Here is a 19,759-nt window from a genome sequence, read left to right on the forward strand (position 1 = left end):
TCAAAATGTCTCCCCTTTTTGGCGATTTAAACCAAACGTTGACAAACTTTATGAAACAAAACCAAATGTTTACAAAACAAATCCAAACGTTTACAAACGTTGCGAAAAAAAACCAAACATTTCTCCTTTTTAGCGATTTATGCCAAACGTTTACAAACGTTACGAAACAAATCCAAACGTTTCACATTTTTAGTGATATAAGCCAAACGTTTACAAACGTATCGAAAAAACCAAACGTTTCACCTTTTTAGCGATTTTAAGCCAAACATTTACAAACATTACTAAACGAATCCAAATGTTTCACCTTTTTCCTGTTTTAAGCCAAACGTTTACAAACGTTATGAAACAAAACCAAACGTTTCACCTTTTTAGCGATTGAAGCCAAACGTTTATAAACGTTACGGAACAAATCCAAATTTTTCACCTTTCTAACGATTGAAGCACAACGTTTGATAACATTACGAAACAAAATCAAATGTTTTACCTTTTTAGCAATTTAATCCAAACGTTTACAAACTATACGAAACAAATCCAAACGTTTCGCTTTTTTAGCAAGTTAAGCCAAACGTTTACAAACGTTACAAAATAATCCAAACGCTTCCTCATTTTAGCGATTTAAGCCAAACGTTTACAAACGTTACGAAACAAATCCAAACGTTTCACCTTATTAGCGAATTTAATCCAAACGTTTAGAAATGTTACGGAACAAATCCAAACATTTCACCTTTCTAGCGATTTAAGCCAAATGTTACGAAACCAATCCAATCGTTTCGCCTTTTTACCATTGAAGCCAAACATTTACAAATGTTATGAAACAAAACCAAATGTTTAAAACGTTACGAAACAAATCCAAACGTTTCACTTTTATAGCGATTTTAGCCAAACGTTTACAAACGTCGGGAAACAAAAACTAACATTTCACCTTTTTAGCAATTTAAGCCAAATGTTTACAAACGTTACGAAATAAATCCAAACGTTTCACCTTTTTTGCGAAATAAGCCAAACGTTTACAAAGTTACGAAACAAAAACAAATGTTTCACCTTTTTAGCGAATTAAGCCAAACGTTTACAAACGTTGCGAAACAAATCCAAACGTTTCACCTTTTTAGCGATTTAAGCCAAATATTTACAAACGTTATGAAACAAAACCAAACGTTTCCCCTTTCTAGCGATTTAAGCCAAACGTTTATAAAAGTTATGAAATAAAACCAAATGTTTAACCTTTTAAGCGATTTAAGCCAAATATTTACAAACATTACGAAACAAAACAAAACGTTTCACATTTTTAGCGATTTAAGTCGAACGTTTACAAATGTTACTAACCAAATCAAAATGTTTCCCTTTTTTAGCGATTTAAACCAAACGTTGACAAAATTTATGAAACAAAACAAAATGTTTACTAAGCAAATCCAAACGTTTAGAAACGTTGAGAAAAAAAACAAAACATTTCTCCTTTTTAGCGATTTATGCCAAACGTTTACAAACGTTACGAAACAAATCCAAACGTTTCACATTTTTAGCGATATAAGCCAAACGTTTACAAACGTATCGAAAAAAAACCAAATGTTTCACCTTTTTAGCGATTTTAAGCCAAACGTTTACAAACATTACGAAATAAATCCAAATGTTTCACCTTTTTCCTGTTTTAAGCCAAATGTTTACAAACGTTATGAAACAAAACCAAATGTTTCACCTTTTTAGCGATTGAAGCCAAACGTTTATAAACGTTACGAAACAAATCCAAATGTTTCACCTTTCTAACGATTGAAGCACAACGTTTGATAACATTACGAAACAAAATCAAATGTTTTACCTTTTTAGCAATTTATTCCAAACGTTTACAAACTATACGAAACAAATCTAAACGTTTCGCTTTTATAGCAAATTAAGCCAAACGTTTACAAACGTTAAAAAAAATCCAAACGCTTCCCCATTTTAGCGATTTAAGCCAAACGTTTACAAACGTTACGAAACAAATCCAAACGTTTCACCTTTTTAGCGAATTTAATCCAAACGTTTACGAAGGTTATGGAACAAATCCAAACATTTCACCTTTCTAGCGATTTAAGCCAAACGTTACGAAACAAATCTAATCGTTTCGCCTTTTTAGCAATTGAAGCCAAACATTTACAAATGTTATGAAACAAAACCAAACGTTTAAAACGTTACGAAACAAATCCAAACGTTTCACTTTTATAGCGATTTTAGCCAAACGTTTACAAACGTCGGGAAACAAAAACTAACATTTCACCTTTTTAGCAATTTAAGCCAAATGTTTACAAACGTTACGAAATAAATCCAAACGTTTCACCTTTTTTGCGAATTAAGCCAAACGTTTACAAAGTTACGGAACAAAAACAAAAGTTTCACCTTTTTAGCGAATTAAGCCAAATGTTTACAAACGTTGCGAAACAAATCCAAACGTTTCACCTTTTTAGCGATTTAAGCCAAATATTTACAAACGTTATGAAACAAAACCAACCGTTTCCACTTTTTAGCAATATAAGCCAAACGTTTATAAAAGTTATGAAATAAAACCAAATGTTCCACCTTTTATGCGATTTAAGCCAAATGTTTGCAAACATTACGAAACAAAACCAAACGTTTCACATTTTTAGCGATTTAAGTCGAACGTTTACAAACGTTACTAAACAAATCAAAATGTTTCTCTTTTTAGCGATTTAAACCAAACGTTGACAAACTTTATGAAACAAAACCAAATGTTTACAAAACAAATCCAAACGTTTACAAACGTTGCGAAAAAAACCAAACATTTCTCCTTTTTAGCGATTTATGCCAAACATTTACAAACGATACGAAACAAATCAAAACGTTTCCTATTTTTAGCGATATAAGCCAAACGTTTACAAACGTATCGAAAAAAACCAAATGTTTCACCTTTTTAGCGATTTTAAGCCAGACGTTTACAAACATTACGAAACAAATCCAAATGTTTCACCTTTTTCCTGTTTTACGCCAAACGTTTACAAACGTTATGAAACAAAACCAAACGTTTCCCCTTTTTAGCGATTGAAGTCAAACGTTTATAAACGTTACGAAACAAATCCAAATGTTTCAGCTTTCTAACGATTGAAGCACAACGTTAGATAACATTACGAAACAAAATCAAATGTTTTACCTTTTTAGCAATTTAATCCAAACGTTTACAAACTATACGAAACAAATCCAAACATTTTGCTTTTTAGCAATTTAAGCCAAACGTTTACAAACGTTACAAGAAAATCCAAACGCTTCCCCATTTTAGCGATTTAAGCCAAACGATTACAAACGTTACGAAACAAATCCAAACGTTTCACCTTGTTAGCGAATTTAATCCAAATGTTTACAAAGGTTACAGAACAAATCCAAACATTTCACCTTTCTAGCGATTTAAGCCAAACGTTACGAAACAAATCCAATCGTTTCGCCTTTTTAGCCATTGAAGCCAAATATTTACGAATGTTATGAAACAAAACCAAACGTTTAAAACGTTACGAAACAAATCCAAACGTTTCACTTTTATAGAGATTTTAGCCAAACGTTTACAAACGTCGGGAAACAAAAACTAACATTTCACCTTTTTAACAATTTAAGCCAAATGTTTACAAAATTACGGAACAAAAATAAATGTTTCACCATTTTAGCGAATTAAGCCAAACGTTTACAAACGTTGCGAAACAAATCCAAACGTTTCACCTTTTTAGCGATTTAAGCTAAATATTTACAAACGTTATGAAACAAAACCAAACGTTTCCCCTTTTTAGCAATTTAAGCCAAACGTTTATAATAGTTATGAAATAAAACCAAATGTTTCACCTTTTAAGCGATTTAAGCCAAATGTTTACAAACATTACGAAAAAGACCAAACTTTTCACATTTTTAGCGATTTATGTCGAACGTTTACAAACATTACTAAACAAATCAAAATGTCTCCCCTTTTTGGCGATTTAAACCAAACGTTGACAAACTTTATGAAACAAAACCAAATGTTTACAAAACAAATCCAAACGTTTACAAACGTTGCGAAAAAAAACCAAACATTTCTCCTTTTTAGCGATTTATGCCAAACGTTTACAAACGTTACGAAACAAATCCAAACGTTTCACATTTTTAGCGATATAAGCCAAACGTTTACAAACGTATCGAAAAAAACCAAACGTTTCACCTTTTTAGCGATTTTAAGCCAAACATTTACAAACATTACTAAACGAATCCAAATGTTTCACCTTTTTCCTGTTTTAAGCCAAACGTTTACAAACGTTATGAAACAAAACCAAACGTTTCACCTTTTTAGCGATTGAAGCCAAACGTTTATAAACGTTACGAAACAAATCCAAATTTTTCACCTTTCTAACGATTGAAGCACAACGTTTGATAACATTACGAAACAAAATCAAATGTTTTACCTTTTTAGCAATTTAATCCAAACGTTTACAAACTATACAAATCAAATCCAAACGTTTCGCTTTTTTAGCAATTTAAGCCAAACGTTTACAAACGTTACAAAAAAATCCAAACGCTTCCTCATTTTAGCGATTTAAGCCAAACGTTTACAAACGTTACGAAACAAATCCAAACGTTTCACCTTATTAGAGAATTTAATCCAAACGTTTAGAAAGGTTACGGAACAAATCCAAACATTTCCCCTTTCTAGCGATTTAAGCCAAATGTTACGAAACCAATCCAATCGTTTCGCCTTTTTACCATTGAAGCCAAACATTTACAAATGTTATGAAACAAAACCAAATGTTTAAAACGTTACGAAACAAATACAAACGTTTCACTTTTATAGCGATTTTAGCCAAACGTTTACAAACGTCGTGAAACAAAAACTAACATTTCACCTTTTTAGCAATTTAAGCCAAATGTTTACAAACTTTACGAAATAAATCCAAACGTTTCACCTTTTTTGCGAATTAAGCCAAACGTTTACAAAGTTACGGAACAAAAACAAATGTTTCACCTTTTTAGCGAATTAAGCCAAACGTTTACAAACGTTGCGAAACAAATCCAAACGTTTCACCTTTTAAGCGATTTAAGCCAAATATTTACAAACGTTATGAAACAAAACCAAACGTTTCTCCTTTCTAGCAATTTAAGCCAAACGTTTATAAAAGTTATGAAATAAAACCAAATATTTCACCTTTTAATCGATTTAAGCCAAATGTTTACAAACATTACGAAACAAAACCAAACGTTTCACATTTTTAGCGATTTATGTCGAACGTTTACAAACGTTACTAAGCAAATCAAAATGTCTCCCCTTTTTAGTGATTTAAACCAAACGTTGACAAACTTTATGAAACAAAACCAAATGTTTACAAAACAAATCCAAACGTTTACAAACGTTGCGAAAAAAAACCAAACATTTCTCCTTATTAGCGATTTATGCCAAACGTTTACAAACGTTACGAAACAAAGCCAAACGTTTCACATTTTTAGCGATATAAGCCAAACGTTTACAAACGTATCAAAAAAAACCAAACGTTTCACCTTTTTTGCGATTTTAAGCCAAACGTTTACAAACATTACGAAACAAATCCAAATGTTTCACCTTTTTCCTGTTTTAAGCCAAACCTTTACAAACGTTATGAAACAAAACCAAACGTTTCACCTTTTTAGCGATTGAAGCCAAACGTTTATAAACGTTACGAAACAAATCCAAATGATTCAGCTTTCTAACGATTGAGGCACAATGTTTCATAACATTACGAAACAAAATCAAATGTTTTACCTTTTTAGCAATTTAATCCAAACGTTTACAAACTATACGAAACAAATCCAAACGTTTCGCTTTTTTAGCAATTTAAGCCAAACGTTTACAAACGTTACAAAAAAATCCAAACGCTTCCCCATTTTAGCGATTTAAGCCAAACGTTTACAAACGTTACGAAACAAATCCAAACGTTTCACCTTTTTAGCGAATTTAATCCAAACGTTTACAAAGGTTACGGAACAAATCCAAACATTTCACCTTTCTAGCGATTTAAGCCAAACGTTACAAAACAAATCCAATCGTTTCGCCTTTTTAGCCATTGAAGCCAAACATTTACAAATGTTATGAAACAAAACCAAACGTTTAAAACGTTACGAAACAAATCCAAACGTTTCACTTTTATAGCGATTTTAGCCAAACGTTTACAAACGTCGGGAAACAAAAACTAACATTTCACCTTTTTAGCAATTTAAGCCAAATGTTTACAAACGTTACGAAATAAATCCAAACGTTTCACCTTTTTTGCGAATTAAGCCAAACGTTTACAAAGTTACGGAACAAAAACAAATGTTTCACCTTTTTAGCGAATTAAGCCAAACGTTTACAAACGTTGCGAAACAAATCCAAACGTTTCACCTTTTAAGCGATTTAAGCCAAATATTTACAAACGTTATGAAACAAAACCAAATGTTTCTCCTTTTTAGCAATTTAAGCCAAACGTTTATAAAAGTTATGAAATAAAACCAAATGTTTCACCTTTTAATCGATTTAAGCCAAATGTTTACAAACGTTACGAAACAAAACCAAACGTTTCACATTTTTAGCGATTTATGTCGAACGTTTACAAACGTTACTAAGCAAATCAAAATGTCTCCCCTTTTTAGCGATTTAAACCAAACGTTGACAAACTTTATGAAACAAAACCAAATGTTTACAAAACAAATCCAAACATTTACAAACGTTGCGAAAAAAAACCAAACATTTCTCCTTATTAGCGATTTCTGCCAAACGTTTACAAACGTTACGAAACAAATCCAAACGTTTCACATTTGTAGCAATATAAGCCGAACGTTTACAAACGTATCAAAAAAAACCAAACGTTTCACCTTTTTAGCGATTTTAAGCCAAACGTTTACAAACATTACGAAACAAATCCAAATGTTTTACCTTTTTCCTGTTTTAAGCCAAACCTTTACAAACGTTATGAAACAAAACCAAACGTTTCACCTTTTTAGCGATTGAAGCCAAACGTTTATAAACGTTACGAAACAAATCCAAATGTTTCAGCTTTCTAACGATTGAAGCACAATGTTTCATAACATTACGAATCAAAATCAAATGTTTTACCTTTTTAGCAATTTAATCCAAACGTTTACAAACTATACGAAACAAATCCAAACGTTTCGCTTTTTTAGCAATTTAAGCCAAACGTTTACAAACGTTACAAAAAAATCCAAACGCTTCCCCATTTTAGCGATTTAAGCCAAACGTTTACAAACGTTACAAAACAAATCCAAACGTTTCACCTTTTTAGCGAATTTAATCCAAACGTTTACAAAGGTTACGGAACAAATCCAAACATTTCACCTTTCTAGCGATTTATGCCAAACGTTACAAAATAAATCCAATCGTTTCGCCTTTTTAGCCATTGAAGCCAAACATTTACAAATGTTATGAAACAAAACCAAACGTTTAAAACGTTACGAAACAAATCCAAACGTTTCACTTTTATAGCGATTTTAGCCAAACGTTTACAAACGTCGGGAAACAAAAACTAACATTTCACCTTTTTAGCAATTTAAGCCAAATGTTTACAAACGTTACGAAATAAATCCAAACGTTTCACCTTTTTTGCGAATTAAGCCAAAACGTTTACAAAGTTACGGAACAAAAACAAATGTTTCACCTTTTTAGCGAATTAAGCCAAACGTTTACAAACGTTGCGAAACAAATCCAAACGTTTCACCTTTTAAGCGATTTAAGCCAAATATTTACAAACGTTATGCAACAAAACCAAATGTTTCTCCTTTTTAGCAATTTAAGCCAAACGTTTATAAAAGTTATGAAATAAAACCAAATGTTTCACCTTTTAATCGATTTAAGCCAAATATTTACAAACATTACGAAACAAAACCAAACGTTTCACATTTTTAGCGATTTATGTCGAACGTTTACAAACGTTACTAAGAAAATCAAAATGTCTCCCCTTTTTAGCGATTTAAACCAAACGTTGACAAACTTTATGAAACAAAACCAAATGTTTACAAAACAAATCCAAACGTTTACAAACGTTGCGAAAAAAAACCAAACATTTCTCCTTATTAGCGATTTATGCCAAACGTTTACAAACGTTACGAAACAAATCCAAACGTTTCACATTTTTGGCAATATAAGCCAAACGTTTACAAACGTATCGAAAAACACCAAACGTTTCACCTTTTTAGCGATTTTAAGCCAAACATTTACAAACATTACTAAACGAATCCAAATGTTTCACCTTTTTCCTGTTTTAAGCCAAACGTTTACAAACGTTATGAAACAAAACCAAACGTTTCACCTTTTTAGCGATTGAAGTCAAACGTTTATAAACGTTACGAAACAAATCCAAATGTTTCAGCTTTCTAACGATTGAAGCACAATGTTTCATAACATTACGAAACAAAATCAAATGTTTTATCTTTTTTAGCAATTTAATCCAAACGTTTACAAACTATATGAAACAAATCCAAACGTTTCGCTTTTTTAGCAATTTAAGCCAAACGTTTACAAACGTTACAAAAAAATCCAAACGCTTCTCCATTTTAGCGATTTAAGCCAAACGTTTACAAACGTTACGAAACAAATCCAAACGTTTCACCTTTTTAGCGAATTTAATCCAAACGTTTACAAAGGTTACGGAACAAATCCAAACATTTCACCTTTCTAGCGATTTAAGCCAAACGTTACAAAACAAATCCAATCGTTTCGCCTTTTTAGCCATTGAAGCCAAACATTTACAAATGTTATGAAACAAAACAAAACGTTTAAAACGTTACGAAACAAATCCAAACGTTTCACTTTTATAGCGATTTTAGCCAAACGTTTACAAACGTCGGGAAACAAAAACTAACATTTCACCTTTTTAGCAATTTAAGCCAAATGTTTACAAACGTTACGAAATAAATCCAAACGTTTCACCTTTTTAGAGATTGAAGTCAAAAGTTTACAAATGTTACGAAACAAATCCAAACGTTTCCCCTTTTTAGCAATTTAAGCCAAACGTTTACAAACATTACGAATCAAATCAAAATGTTTCACCTTTTTAGCAATTTAAGCCAAACATTTACAAACGTTACGAATCAAATCAAAATGTTTCACCTTTTTAGCGATTTAAACAAATGTTTACAAACGTTACGAAACAAATCCAAACATTTCCCCTTTTTAGCGATTTAAGCCAAACGTTTACGAACGTTACGAAACAAATCCAAACGTTTCACCTTTTTAGCCATTTAAACCAAACGTTTACGAAACAAATCCTAACGTTTCCCCATTTTAGCGATTTAAGATAAACATTTATAAACGTTACGAAACCAAACCAAACGTTTCACCTTTTTAACGATTTAAGCCTAACATTTACAAACGTTACGAAATGCAAGCGTTACGAAACAAAGCCAAACGTTTATACATGTTACGAAACTAATCCAAGCGTTTCCCCTTTTTAGCGATTGAAACCAAACGTTTACAAACGTTAATATCCAAACGATTCACCTATTTAGCGATTGAAGGCAAACATTTATAAAAGTTACAAAACAAAACCAAATGTTTCACCTTTTTAGCAATTTCAGCCAAACGTTTACAAACGTTATGAAACAAATACAAATGTTTAACCTCTTTAGCGATTTAAGCCAAACGTTTACAAACGTTCCAAAAAAAATCCAAACGTTTCCCCTTTTTAGCGACTTAAGCCAAACGTTTACAAACGATACAGAACAAAAACAAACGTTTCCCCTTTTTATCGATTTAAGCCAAACGTTTAGAAACGTTATGAAACAAATCCAAACGTTTCCCCTTTTAAGCGATTTAAGCCAAACGTTTACAAACGTTACAAATTAAAACAAAATGTTTCTCCTTTTCAGCAATTTAAGCCGAACATTTACAAAGGTTATGAAACAAAACCAAATGTTTCACCTTTTAACCGATTTAAGCCAAACGTTTACAAACATTACAAAACAAATCCAAACGTTTCCCCATTTTAGGGATTTAAGCCAAATGTTTACAAATTTTACGAAACAAAACCAAACATTTACAAACGTTTTGAAACAAATCCAAACGTTTCACCTTTTTAGTGATTGAAGCCAAACGTTTACAAACGTTACAGAACAAATCCAAACGTTCCACATTTTTAGCGATTTAAGCCAAACATTTACAAACTCTACGAAACAAATTCAAAAGTGTCACCTTTTTAGCGATTTAAGCCAAACGTTTACAAACGTTAGGAAACAAATCCAAACCTGTCCCATTTTTAGCGATTTAAGCCAATCGTTTAGAAACGTTACGAAACAAATGCAAAGGTTTCACCTTTTTAGCGATTTAAGCCAAACGTTTGCAAACGTTACGAATCAAATAAAAACGTTTCACCTTTTTAGCGATTTAAACCAAATGTTTACAAACGTTACGAAACAAATCCAAACATTTCACCTTTTTAGCGATTTAAGCTAAACATTTACGAACGTTACCAAACAAATCCAAACGTTTCACCTTTTTAGCCATTTAAACCAAACGTTTTCGAAACAAATCCAAATGTTTCCCTATTTTAGCAATTTAAGATAAACATTTATAAACGTTACGAAACAAAACCAAACGTTTTACCTTTTTAACAATTTAAGCCTAACGTTTACAAACGTTACGAAATTCAAACGTTACGAAACAAAGCCAAACGTGTATACACGTTACGAATCAAATCCAAACGTTTACCTTTTGAGCGATAAAAGCCAAACGTTTACAAACGTTACGAAACAAATCCAAACGATTCACCTTTTTAGGGATTGAAGGCAAACGTTTATAAACGATTTAAGCCAAATGTTTATAAACGATACGAAACAAATTCAAATGTTTCACCTTTTTACGATTTTAACCAAACGTTTACAAAGTTTACGAAACAAATCCAAACGATTAACCGTTTTAGCAATTTAAGTCAAACATTTACAAACGTTACGAAACAAATCCAAATGTTTCACCTTTTTAGCGACTTAAGCCAAATGTTTACAAACGTTATGAAACAAATCCAAACATTTCACCTTTTTAGCGATTTAAGCCAAACATTTAAAAAGGATACAAAACAAAACCATACATTTCACCTTTTTAGCGATTTAAGCCAAACGTTTACAAACGTTACGAAACAAACCCAAACGTGTCACCCTTATAGTGATTTAAGCAAAACATTTACAAACGTTACGAAACAAATCCAAAGGTTTTACCTTTTAAGCCAAACGTTTACAAACTTTACGAAACAAATCCAAATGTTCCCCTTTTAAGCCAAACGTTTACAATGTTACGAAACAAAAAAAAACGTTTCACCTTTTTATCAATTTAAGCTAAATGTTTACAAAGGTTACGAAACAAATCCAAACGTTTCACCTTTTTAGAGATTTAAGCCAAACATTTAACAATGTTAAAAAACAAAACCAAACGTTTCACCTTTTTAGCGATTTAAGCTAAACGTTTAAAAACGTTACGAAACAAATCCAAACGTGTTACCCTTTTAGCGATTTAAGCAAAACGTTTACAAACATTACGAAACAACTCCAAGGGTTTCACCTTTTTAGTGATTTAAGCCAAACATTTACAAACGTTACGAATCAAATTAAAACGTTTCACCTTTTTAGCGATTTAAACCAAACGTTTACAAACGTTACGAAACAAATCCAAACGTTTCACCTTCTTAGCGATTTAAGCCAAACGCTTACGAACGTTACGAAACAAATCCAAACGTTTCACCTTTTTAGCAATTTAAGCCAAATGCTTACTAACGTTACGAAACAAATCCAAACGTTTCCCCTTTTTACCCATTTAAGCCAAATATTTACAAATGTTACGAAACAAATCCAAACGTTTCCCCATTATAGCGATTTAAGATAACATTTATAAAAGTTACGAAAAAAAAACCAAATGTTTCACCTTTTTAGCGATTTAAGCCTAGCTTTTACAAAAATTAGTAAACAAATCCAAACGTTACGAAAGAAAGCCAAACGTTTACAAACATTATGAAACAAATCCAAACGTTTCAGCTTTTTAGCAATTGAAGCCAAACGTTTACAAACGTTACGAAACAAATCCAAAAGTTTCACCTTTTTAGCGATTTAAGGCAAACGTTTATAAACATCACGAAACAGACCATACGTTTCCCCTTTTTAGCAATTTCAGCCAAACGTTTACAAACGTTACGAAATAAATCTAAACGTTTCCCCTTTTTAGCAATTTAAGCCAAACGTTTGCAAACTTTACAAAACAAATCCAAACGTTTCCCCTTTTTAGCAATTTAAGACAAACGTTTACAAACGTTACGAAACAAATCCAAATGTTTCACCTTTTTAGCGAAATAAGCCAAACGTTTACAAACGTTACGAAAAAAATCTAAGCGTTTCACCTTTTTAGCAATTTAAGCCAAACGTTTACAAACGTTACGAAACAAATCCAAACATTTCACCATTTTAGCGATTTAAGCCAAACGTTACGAAACAAATTCAAACGTTTCCCCATTTTGACGGATTAAGCAAAAATGTTTACAAACGTTACGAAACAAATACAAACGTTTCACCTTTTTAGCGATTTAAACCACACAAACACAAATGTAAAACAAATCCATGCCTTTCACCTTTTCAGCGATTAAAGCCAAACGTTTACAAACGTTACGAAACAAAACCAAACGTTTCAAACGTTACGAAACAAATCCAAACGTTTCACCTTTTTAGCGATTTATGCCAAACGAATGTTACGAAACAAATCCAAACGTTTCACCTTTTTAGCGATTTAAGCAAAACATTTACAAACGTTACGAAACAAATCCAAACGTTTCATCTTTTTAGCGATTTAAGCAAAACGTTTACAAACGTTACGAAGCAAATCCAAGAGTTTCATTTTTTTAGCAATTTAAGCCAAGCGTTTTGAAACTTTACGGAACAAAACCAAACCTTTCACACTTTTAGCGATTTAAGCCAAAGGTTTATAAACGTTACGAAACAAATTCAAATGTTTCACCTTTTTAGCTATTTTGCCAAACATTTACAAAGGTTACGAAACAAATCAAAACGATTAACCTTTTTAGCAATTTAAGCCAAACGTTTACAAACGTTACGAAACAAATCCAAACATTTCACCTTTTTAGAGATTTAAGCCAAACGTTTACAAACGTTATGAAATAAATCCAAACATTTCACCTTTTTAGCGATTTAAGCTAAACATTTACAAAGTTACAGAACAAAAACAAACGTTTCGCCTTTTTATCAATTTAAGCTAAACGTTTACGAACGTTACGAAACAAATCTAAACGTTTTACATTTTTAGCGATTTAAGCCACATGTTTATTAATGTTACGAAACAAATCCATGTGTTTCACCTTTTTAGCATTTTAAGGCAAAGGTTTACAAAGGTTATGAAACAAAACCAAACATTTCACCTTTTAAGCGATTTAAGCCAAACGTTTACAAACCTTACGAAACAAAACCAGACGTTTCATATAATTTGCGATTTAAGTCGAACGTTTACAAACGTTACGAAACAAATCCAAACGTTTACAAACTATACGAAACAAAACCAAACGTTTACAAACTTTATGAAACAAATCCAAACGCTTCACCTTTTTAGTGATTGAAGCCAAACGTTTACATACGTTATGAATCAAATCAAAAAGTTTCACCTTTTAGCGATTTAAACCAAACGTTTACAAACGTTACAAAACAAATCCGAACGTTTCACCTTTTTAGCGATTTAAGCCAAACGTTTACAAACATTACGAAACAAATCCAAACGTTTCACCTTTTTAGCCATTTAAGCCAAACGTTTTCAAATGTTACGAAACAAATCCAAATGTTTCCCATTTTAGCGATTTAAGATAAACATTTATAAACATTACGAAACAAAACCAAACGTTTTACCTTTTTAGCGATTTAAGCCTAACGTTTATGAACGTTACGAAACAAAACCAAACGTTTTACCTTTTTAGCGATTTAAGCCTAACGTTTACGAACGTTACGAAACAAATCCAAACGTTACGAAACAAAGCCAAACGTTTACAAATGTTATGAAATAAATCCAAACGTTTCACCTTTTTAGCAATTGAAGCAAAAGGTTTACAAACGTTACAAAAAAATCCAAACATTTAACCTTATTAGCGATTTAAGGCAAACGTTTACAAACGTTACGAAACAAAACCAAACATTCCACCTTTTTACCAATTTCAGCCAAATGTTTACAAACATTAGGAAACAAATCCAAACGTTTCATCTTTTTAGCGATTTAAGCCAAACGTTTATAAACATTACGAAGCAAATCCAAGCGTTTCATTTTTTTTAGCAATTTAAACCAACGTTTACAAACTTTACGGAAGAAAACCAAACCTTTCACATTTTTAGAGATTTAAGCCAAAGGTTTATAAATGTTATGAAACAAATGCAAACGTTTCACCTTTTTAGCGATTTAAGCCAAATGTTTACTAACATTACGAAACAAATCCAAACATTTCCCCTTTTTAGCCATTTAAGCCAAACGTTTACAAATGTTACGAAACAAATCCAAACGTTACCCCATTATTGCGATTTAAGATAAACATTTATAAACGATACGAAACAAAACCAAACGTTTCACCTTTTTAGTGATTTAAGCCTAGCGTTTACAAACGTTACGAAACAAATCCAGATGTTACGAAACAAAGCCAAACGTTTACAAACGTTATGATACAAATCTAAACGTTTTAGCTTTTTAGCGATTGAAGCCAAACGTTTACAAACGTTACGAAACAAATCCAAACGTTTCACCTTTTTTAGCAATTTAAGGCAAACATTTATAAGCGTTACGAAACAGACCAAACGTTTTCGCTTTTTAGCAATTTCAGCCAAACGTTTACAAACGTTACGAAACAAATCTAAACGTTTCACCTTTTTAGCAATTTAAGCCAAACGTTTGCAAACGTTACCAAACAAATCCAAACGTTTCCCCTTTTTAGCAATTTAAGCCAAACGTTTACAAACGTTACGAAACAAATCCAAATGTTTCACCATTTTAGTGAAATAAGCCAAATGTTTACAAACTTTACGAAGCAAATCCAAGCGTTTCACCTTTTTAGCAATTTAAGCCAAACTTTTACAAACTTTATGAAACATATCCAAACGTTTCACCTTTTTAGCGATTTAAGCCAAACGTTACGAAACAAATCCAAATGTTTCCCCATTTTGGCGGATTCAGCAAAACGTTTACAAACATTACGAAACAAATACAAACATTTTACATTTTTAGCGATTTAAGCCACACAAACACAAATGTTACGAAACAAATCCATGTGTTTCACCTTTTTAGAGATTTAAGCCAAACATTTACAAACGTTTTGAAACTAAACCAAACGTTTAAATCGTTACGAAACAAATTTAAACGATTCACATTTTTAGCGATTTATGCCAAACGTTTACAAATGTTACGAAACAAATCCAAACGTTTCACCTTTTTAGCGATTTAAGCCAAACGTTTACAAACGTTACGAAACAAATCCAAAAGTTTCATTTTTTATAGTAATTTAAGCCAAACGTTTACAAACTTTACGGAACAAAACAAAACCTTTCATATTTTTTGCGATTTAAGCCAAAGGTTTATAAACATTACGAAACAAATTCAAACGTTTCACCTTATTTGCGATTTTTGCCAAACGTTTACAAAGGTTACGAAACAAATTCAATCGATTAACCTTTTTAGCAATTTAAGCCAAACGTTTACAAACGTTACGAAACAAATCCAAATGTTTCACCTTTTTAGCGACATAGGCCAAACGTTTACAAACGTTACGAAACAAATCCAAGTGTTTCCCCTTTTCAGCAATTTAAGCCAAACGTTTGAAAACGTTACGAAATAAATCCAAATATTTCACCTTTTTCGCGATTTAAGCCAGATGTTTACAAACGTTACGAAACAAATCCAAACGTTTCACCTTTTTAGCGATTTAAGCCAAACGTTTACAAACGTTATGAAACAAATCGAAATGTTTCACCTTTTTCATGTTTTAACCCAAACGTTTACAAAGGTTACGAAACAAATCCAAACGATTAACCTTTTTAGCAAATTAAGCCAAACGTTTACAAACGTTACGAAACAAATCCAAACGTTTAACCTTTTTAGCGATATAAGCCAAACATTTATAAACGTTGCGAAACAAATCCAAACGTTTCACCTTTTTAGCGATTTAAGCCAAATATTTACAAACGTTATAAAACAAAACCAAAAGTTTCCCCTTTTTAGCAATTTAAGCCAAACGTTTATGAAAGTTATGAAATAAAAACCAAATGTTTCACCTTTTAAGCGATTTAAGCCAAATGTTTATAAACATTACGAAACAAAACCAAACGTTTCACATTTTTAGCGATTTAAGTCGAATGTTTACAAACATTACTAAACAAATCCAAATGTTTCCCTTTTTTAGCGATTTAAACCAAACGTTGACAAACTTTATGAAACAAAACCAAACGTTTACAAAACAAATCCAAACGTTTACAAACGTTGCAAAAAAAACTAAACATTTCCCCTTTTTAGCAATTTATGCCAAACGTTTATAAACGTTACGAAACAAATCCAAACGTTTCACATTTTTAGCGATATAAGCTAAACGTTTACAAACGTATCGAAAAAAACCAAACGTTTCACCTTTTTAGCGATTTTAAGCTAAACTTTTACAAACATTACGAAACAAATCCAAATGTTTCACCTTTTTCCTGTTTTAAGCCAAACGTTTACAAACGTTATGAAACAAAACCAAACGTTTCACCTTTTCAGCGATTGAAGCCAAACGTTTATAAACGTTACGAAACAAATCCAAATGCTTCACCTTTCTAACGATTGAAGCACAACGTCTGATAACATTACGAAACAAAATCAAATGTTTTACCTTTTTAGAAATTTAATCCAAACGTTTACAAACTATACGAAACAAATCCAAACGTTCCGCTTTTTTAGCAATTTAAGCCAAACGTTTACAAACGTTACAAAAAAATCCAAACGCTTCCCCATTTAAGCGATTTAAGCCAAACGTTTACAAACGTTACGAAACAAATCCAAACGTTTCACCTTTTTAGCGAATTTAATCCAAACGTTTACAAAGGTTACGGAACAAATCCAAACATTTCACCTTTCTAGAGATTTAAGCCAAACGTTACGAAACAAATCCAATCGTTTCGCCTTTTTAGCCATTGAAGCCAAACATTTACAAACGTTATGAAACAAAACCAAACGTTTAAAACGATACGAAACAAATCCAAACGTTTCACTTTTATAGCGATTTTAGCCAAACGTTTACAAACGTCGGGAAACAAAAACTAACATTTCACCTTTTTAGCAATTTAAGCCAAATGTTTACAAACGTTACGAAATAAATCCAAACGTTTCACCTTTTTAGAGATTGAAGTCAAACGTTTACAAATGTTACGAAAGAAATCCAAACATTTCCCCTTTTTAGCAATTTAAGCCAAACGTTTACAAACGTTACGAAATCAATCCAAGCGTTTCACCTTTTTAGCAATTTAAGCCAAACATTTACAAACGTTACGAAACAAATCTAAACATTTCACCTTATTAACCATTGAAGCCATAGAAACGTTACGAAACAAATCCAACATTTAAAATGTTACGAAACGAATCCAAATATTTCACCTTTTTAGCGATATAAGCCAAATGTTTACAAAGGTTATGAAATAAATCCAAACGTTTCACCTTTTTAGTGATTGAAGCCAAACGTTTAGAAACGTTACGAAAAAAAACCAAACGTTTCACCTGTTTAGAAATTTAAACCAAATGTTTACAAACGTTAGGAAACAAATCCAAACGTTTCACCTTTTTAGCGATTTAAGCCAAACATTTACAAACATCACGAAACAAATCCAATTGTTTCACCTTTATAGTGATTTAAGCCAAACGTTTACAAACGTAACAAAACAAAATAAAACGTTTAAAACTTTACGAAACAAATCCAAACGTTTCATATTTTTAGAGATTTAAGGAAAACGTTTACAAACGTTACCAAACAAAGCCAAACGTTTACAAACGTTACGAAAAAATCCAAACGTTTCCCCTTTTTAGCGATTGAAGCCAAACGTTTACAAACGTTACAAAACAAATCCAAACGTTTCACCTTTTTAGAGAATTAAGCCAACGTTTACAAACGTTACGAAATAAAACCAAACGTTTCCCCTTTTTAGCGACTTAAACCAAACGTTTACAAAGGTTACTAGACAAATCCAAGCGTTTCACCTTTTTAGCAATTTAAGCCACACATTTTCAAACGTTACGAAACAAATCCAAGCGTTTCACCGTTTTAGCAATTTAAGCCAAACGTTTACATACTTTACAAAACAAATCCAAATGTTTCATCTTTTTAGCAATTTAAGCCAAAGGTTTACAAACTTTACATAACAAATCCAAACGTTTCACCTTTTTAGCAATTGAAGCCATACGTTTACAAACGTTACGAAACAAATCCAAACATTTCACCTTTTGAGCGATTGAAACCAAACGTTTAAAAACGTTACGAAACAAATTGAAACTTTTCCCTTTTTTAGCAATTTAAGCCAAACATTACAAACTTTACGAAACAAATCCAAACGTTTCACCTTTTTAGCGATTTAAGACAAACGTTTACGAAATAAATACAAACGTTTCCCCATTTTAGCGATTTATGCCGAACGTTTAAAACGTTACAAACAAATACAAACGTTTCACCTTTTTAGCGATTTAAGGCAAATGTTTACAAACATTACGAAATAAAACCAAACGTTTCACCTTATTAGCGATTTAAATCAAATGTTACAAACGTTACGAAACAAATTCAAGCGTTTCACCTTTTTAGCAATTTAAGCCAAACGTTTACAAACGTAACAAAATAAATCCAAACATTTCACATTTTTAGCGATTTAAGCCAAACGTTTACAAACGTTACGAAACAAAGCCAAACGTTTAAAACATTACGAAACAAAACCAAGCGTTTCACGTTTTTAGCGATTTAGGCCAAATGTTTACAAACGTTACGAAACAAATCCAAACATTTCACCTTTTTAGCAATTTAAGTCACCGTTTACAAATGTTACGAAACAAATCCAAACGTTTCACCATTTTAGCAATTTAAGCCGAACGTTTAAAACGTTAAGAAACCAATCCAAATGTTTCCCATTTATAGCAATTTAAGCCAAACGTTTACAGACGTTTCAAAATAAATCCAAACGTTTAAAAGGTTACAAAACAAATCCAAGCCTTTCACCTTTTTAGCAATTTAAGCCAAACGTTTACAAACGTTACGAAACAAAACCAAACGTTTAAAACATTACGAAACAAATCCACACATTTCACTTTTTTATTAATTAGCCAAACGTTTAGAAACGATACGAATAAATCCAAACATTTCACCTTTTTATCTATTTAAGCCAAATGTTTACAAATGTTACGAAACAAAACCAAACGTTAAAAATGTTAGGAAACAAATCCAAACGTTTCATCTTTTTAACGATTTAAGGAAAATGTTAACAAACATTACGAAAACAAACCAAACTTTTCACCTTTTTAGCGATTTAAGCCAAACGTTTACAAACGTTACGAAACAAATCCAAAAGTTTCCCCATTTTAGCGATTTCAGCCAAACGTTTAAAACGTTACTAAACAAATCCAAACGTTAAAGACGTTATGAAATAAATCCAAACGTTTCACATTATTAGTGATTTAAGACAAACATTTACAATCCTTACGAAACAAATCCAAACGTTTCACATTTTTTTAGCAATTTAAGCAAAAAGTTTGCAAACGTTACGAAACAAATCCAAACGT

Source organism: Mercurialis annua, linkage group LG6, assembly GCF_937616625.2.
Source record: "Mercurialis annua linkage group LG6, ddMerAnnu1.2, whole genome shotgun sequence".
In the NCBI taxonomy this organism is placed as follows: Eukaryota; Viridiplantae; Streptophyta; class Magnoliopsida; order Malpighiales; family Euphorbiaceae; genus Mercurialis; species Mercurialis annua.